The sequence below is a fragment of the Cupressus sempervirens genome, chromosome 3 (assembly GCF_028749045.1).
Source record: "Cupressus sempervirens isolate cs-2001-9-10 chromosome 3, ASM2874904v1, whole genome shotgun sequence".
In the NCBI taxonomy this organism is placed as follows: domain Eukaryota; kingdom Viridiplantae; phylum Streptophyta; class Pinopsida; order Cupressales; family Cupressaceae; genus Cupressus; species Cupressus sempervirens.
The window spans coordinates 94,756,993-94,763,467 of NC_143120.1; positions in this window are offsets into that span (position 1 = coordinate 94,756,993).

Genomic DNA, 6,475 nt, shown 5'->3' on the forward strand with positions numbered 1-6,475 from the left:
GCCCCAAAAAACCATCTGGGTATCTTTTATATTTTGCATGAAAGCTTTATATTTTGTAGAATCGAGCATGCAAAGCTACAACCATACCCCTCTCCATTGGCAGTCGCAGATTTGAATGCAGTTTTCAAATGTCTTGTTCTTGCTCATACGGACTCTGATTTTGATGATTCTTGTTATGAACTTGGCTATTGTTTTGTGCTCTATCCACCAGTGGAGTTGTTTTTTGATTTTCATGCATGAATTCTTCAGAAATTGCAGATTCTCAATCGTGACTATGCACAGTTCTCATTTTGGAAACTTCAGAGGATCATAACTTTCTCATACGACCTCGTATTGAGGCGATTCTTTTTTTGAAAGTGCATGATTTTTTGAGTAGATCGCATTGGTGCTATTTGTTTCCTTGATTATTGTGCCCAAGTTTCACTTCTAGCATATGCTCTTCATGAGAGTTTTTAATGCATTGAAATCAAGACCACTAAATATTTATTTCTAGTGGTAGTTGTAGATGCACTAAAATAAAGTGCCAAATCATATTTCTTTGGGGGAGGGTTCTTTGATTGAGTAAAAAGGGGAGGGGGGGGGGGGGCATTATCGTGGCTGGGTTCTCTTCTTTTTAGCATTTCTTCTCTGCATTTCTTTATCATGGATCAAACAAATATACCCATCCTAACTCCATACAATTACTTTGAGTGGAAATCACGCATAACAATTCACTTAAAGAAAGCTAGATTAAATAGGATAACTATGGGAGTTGAAACTAAACCTGCTAAAGATGAAGACAAGCCTAAGTGGTTTAACAAATGTGATGAGGCATATGGAACATTGTGTTTGTCTATTTCTCCTAACTTGCTATTTCACATTGAGTCTTTGGATACACCAAATGAAGTATGGACAAAGCTAGAAACACTATTTGGCACACAAGATTCAATGAGGGGTCATATGTTGGAAAATAAACTAATTAGTTTAAGTCCAGGCAATTTCAACACAATCCAGGATTTCTTCACTAAATTGAAGTCACTAAGGTTACAGTTAAAACAATGTGGAATTGAAAAGAAAGATGAACAACTGATTCTTAGTATTCTCTCTAAGCTAAGTTCAGAATATTATGTGTTTGTCTCTACCTTCTATGCTACTAAGGGTGCACTTGGTACTCAATTCACCATGCCATCTTTAGATGATTTTGCTGTCAATCTCACTCAAGAATAGGACAAGCTAATCCAGATGGGCACTCTTGAGTCCTCTAAGTCACATGCCTTGGCAGCCAACCAAGGCACAAAAGAACAACAAGGACAAAGTAGTAACAACAATAGTAAGGATAAGAAACAAAAGAATATTGAGGAGAAGAAGGATCAGATATCGGTTTCTTCAAAAGCAACTATTGATACACCATCTTCCAAGAGCGATAAGCCTAAGAAAGAAAAGGTCAAATGTGCCTATTGTAAAAGACCTAGTCATGATGAACATAAATGTTTGCAGAAACAACTTGATCACTTGACATACATTCTTGAGAAGAATAATATCAGTGTTCTTGAGTCTATCAAACAAAGTTCTAATGAAGGGTCTAACAAGTAAAAAGAAAACCACAAGGGGAAAGGAAAGGGCAAGACCCTTTTTGCAGTTGCTTCCTCACCATCCACTTGGGTTCTTGATTTGGGTGCTTCACACCACATGGATTCATCTAAGTAAGAACTTGCATCCTTGGAGCCGTGTACTATGCCTTCTATTTTGATGGGTGTTAACACTCCCGTTGAGGTGTGTGGGAGAGGGTCTGTTGATGTGGGGGTTGGCACATTCCATGATGTTCCTTGTGTACCCTCATTGTCAACTAATCTCCTATCGGTATACCAAATCACTCACACAAGTTTAGGAAAACGGGTTGAGTTCACTCATGATTCAGTGGAGATATGTGAGTTGCACAATGATTCTACAATTGCAGTTGGGAGAGCAGATCATCAATCACGACTCTATATGTTTTCTCACTTTGTTCGTGATCCTCCTTTGACTGTTTTGCTCACTCACTTTAATGATGTGAGTAGATTATGGCATGAGCGGTTTGGCCATCTTAACTTCCACTACTTGCATCAGCTTAACCAGCAGAGCATGGTCATAGGGTTGCCTTCTACTTTGACATTGGAGTCACTTGGAATACATGATAGATCTTCTGATGGGTTAGATTCACTTGAGCAGTCTTCTACCTCCACTTTTGATTTAGAGAGTAATTTAGAGGACTCACCTCCTTCCTCTCCTCATCATCATTCACAGGTTGATGATTCTCCTCTAGATTCTCCATCTTCTGGTCCACTTTGGGATAGACAAACCTTGCAGTTTGCAGGTGATTGGGTTGGGGATCCATCAGACACCAAGCAGACTCATTCACAATTCAAAGATGCTCTACATATTGATGTAAAAGGAATCAATGTAGTAAAAAATGTTGGAATACATGCTTATTCCTTCACTATCCATGAAATAAATTCCATTTTTAGACATCTCATGAGGCAAAACAAAACTCTTTCCAACATTGGTTTACAATACTTTGCCATTCACATGGTCTGACTGCTATACCCGAGTACATTAATCATAACTTTCAATCCTTACATTTTCTTGCAAAACCATTTGGTTTATTTGTTCTAAATTAGAAATTATAAAACATATCAAAAGATGAGCCTAAATAACTCAATCCATTAGACGTTATAGTCTCTGCATGTAGACCCATTTTCTCTGTCATAAATCAGAAGTAAAACCAGTATCCCTTCCTTGGGAGCCTAATAACTTTCTCTAAACGACTCCAAATAAAACCAAATTTTTTTTCAAGAAACCTTATATTAGTTTTTCTTATGAATATATAAGCTATTAAATTTTCCAATTCATAAATTGTTCTACAAGCACCAATCATTGCCTGTAACTTCAAAACAAATCTTTAAAAACTAGTCTTCATTAAAATGACCATAACTGCCACATATCTGAATCAAAATGACTCAAAAAAATTGAAAATAAAATTTGATTCATATATCTTTCCAATGAATACAACTAGAACTTCTGTTTCATCCAAATATTTTTGTACCAAACATATAAATCCAACTGTAGCTGGGCATTTTCAAATCTGCAAATGACCACTTTTACCAAAACTAGCTTAACTTCTTCAAAACTTAATAAAATTGTTCCAAACCAAAAGGAGAGAGAATATTATTCATTCTACTCTTCAAATATATAGAAAATACAAGGGTTCCATGCTGTACATGGCCGTACAAGACCTGGAACCAACACTAAAATAGTTAAAACCAATCAAAATGGAAAATTCTTGAAAACCAATTGCTTCAAAATGACTTTTTTTTATTCTCATTCACCCCCTCTCTATTTGGAACAACCAATACAATTATTTTAAAGTGTCTTTGGTGGTTTACAACTTCCCAACCACCTTTTTAACCAACCCAACACAATCTTTTAACCCTTGTACATTTTTCAATGCTTTTTGAAGCACTTCCATTACAATGAAAATGTATTTTTTTTTCTACTTTTTAATACATCACGATGCAAAGTTACGCATTTTAACCATTTTTTCAACATGGTTATATGAAATCTAAATGACTTAAATATTACAATATTATGCAATTCATCATAATGTATGAAGGGTCAAGATGCTCCCACATCACATATCTTCATTGCTACTGACTCAAATCCACAGTCCTTTCATGAGGCTTCTGGTATTTCTGAGTGGGATACAACTATGCAGGAAGAGTATAGTTCCTTGATGAGGAACCACACTTGGGATCTTGTCTATTTTCCCAAGGGAAGAAAACTTGTTCGATGTAAATGCTTCATCTTTTGGGGGGGCCTCTTCCTCTCACTTAGAGTCCTAATTTTCTTTGGGGAGTCTCTTTTCTCTCTCTTTTGGGGGAATTTTATGTACATGGGTAACTCATCAGGCTTGACTTGCCGAGACGCATTTCTACATCCACCTAAGCTTTGCTTATGGGGGGGTGTTAGTGTAGCTTTTTATTTTTCCTATTTTGCTAAGTTTTTCTTACACTTTTAATAATCTTGCTTAGGTTAATAAAGCATGTCTTATTAGGTGAATGGTTGTGAGGTGTCACCTTCCTACATGTGAGCATCCATTAGCTATCTTGGGAAGATACTTTGCTATCTTTAGTCTGATAGATGGTTGCTCCTCATTGGTTGGTGTTGCCACCTCCTCCCTCTTCCTAGCCTATATAAGCATGCTACCTAGCTTGTATCTGTATCTCTTGTTTTTGCATCCTCTTAATGCTATTTTGCTTCTAGAATTTGCATTACTCTCTTGGAGACTAACTCTAGGATGCTATTTTGATTTTGTATCATTTGCATTCATAGTTTAGATATTTACTCTTTGCACTAGTTTTCTGAGTTATTAATCTTATCAGATTCTAACAGCTTCTACCCATTTAGTGAAGTAGCAAGTTGTAGTTATTATATATTGGTAACCAACACTGGATGTTCAACTAATTGGACCAATGAAGTTGAGACCCCATTATTGAAAAGGCCCTTCAATGATGATGGGTCTCAATGGTGGAGCAACTAATTGAGGGTGTCTAGAGAACATCTTGCACTTCTCACATTTTGCTACCTAGGCATATGCATCATTAAACATTCTAGGTCAGTAGTAACACTACCTTAGTATTTTAAAGGCTATGACTAAAGAGGAGAAATGTCCTCAATACATTTTTTTGTTGTTGTTTATCTACACACCTAAGGAAAGTGCGATCAATAGCTTTTTTTAAAAGCTTACCATCCCAAATCACATACTTAGCTGCTTTTAGTTTAAGGTATCTTCTTTGCTTTATGTTTAGACCTTCTAGACATTCACCATATGTTAAAAAGTAAGAAATATCTTCAAACCATGAATCATAGAGACCTACAGCTAACACCAACTACTTCTGACTCTCCAGTGATTTTTTTTTCTGCAATTGCCTTGCATAGAGCATTCCCTCTTATTAGCTTGGTAGGTTTAATTTCTATATCATATTCTTGTATTTTCACTACCCAAGCTCCTCTGACATTACAACCTATATCTTGCTGCATCAATACACTCTTAACTGCTACATTTGGGACAAAGACTACTAAATGTGAATGCAAGATATAGAATTGGAAATTTTTAAGGGCTTTGACCACTACGAAAGCATGCTTTTCAATTTATGAGTATTTCAGCTCATGATTCTTAAAAGGTATGCTCATAAAAGCTATGGGAGCCTATATTCCTTCATCATTTTCTTGCATAAGTATAGTTGATAGTGTATGTTTAGAAGCATAACAATAAATGATAAAATCTCATTTATAATTTGGATGATAGAGTACTGGGGCATTAGTAATAATAGTTTTTATATCTTCAAAGGCCTGCTTTCCCACCTCGTTCCACTTGAAATTTGAATTTCCTTTCATCATGTCCACTCTATGCTTAGTGGTTTTCACAAAATTAGGCACAAATCTTCTGAGGAAATTCACCTATCCAAAGAAAGATTTAACCCTTGTTTTGTTTAAAGGTAGGCTTAGTCTCTAAATAGCTTCTACTCTTTCAGGGTCAATTCTAATGCCTTCTTGGGACACTATATGAACAATGAGTTTTCCTTCCATCACACAAAAAAATAACTTCTTTTGGTTTAGAGATATTTCATGCTCTTGCCATCTCTGTAACACTTTCCTCAAATCTTCCATATGGTCTTTCCTTCTTTTCAAAAATATCATAACGTCATCCAATTATATAACTATGATTTGATCTTTTAAATCAGTGAAAGTCTTGCTCATACGTTTATGGAATGTAGCACCAAAATTAATCAGTATGAAGGGCATTCTGTGATATGCAAATATACCCCAAGGAGTAATGAACGTAGTTTTATGCCGATCCTTCTCTTCTACTTCAACCTAGTTATAACCTGAGAAACCATCAAGCATAGACATCATCTCAGATCCTACCACCATTTGTAGTAAGTGGTCCATGTTTGGGAGAGAAAAATTATCTTTAAGAGATGCCTGGTTCAAATTGCAAAAGTTGACACAAATTCTTATCTCTCCATTTTTCTTCCTAACGGGTACTATGTTAGCTATCCAGTTGCAATGATGAATAGGATAGATAATCCTCACTTTTAACATTTTATCAACCTCCTGGAAGATGGTGTCTGCAACTTTAGGATTATAATTTCTTTATTTTTTCCAAAAAGGAATTACATTAGGTTTGAGAGGGATCTAATGTTTCACTTCTCCTCCTCTATAGCTCTTCAAATCTTCATAACTCCAGGAAAAAATGTCAAATAATTTCTTTGCAACCTCTCTTTCTTTGGGAGAACAACACTTCCCAATGTTAATCATTTTAGGGTCATGAATATCTCCAATGTTCACTCCTTCATATTCACCTATGGTAGGTCCTTTTTCTACCCTTTTCTACTTAATATAGGCATCATGCCTATTAAATAACTTTTCTAAGGCTAAAAAGTATGGAGGAATAATA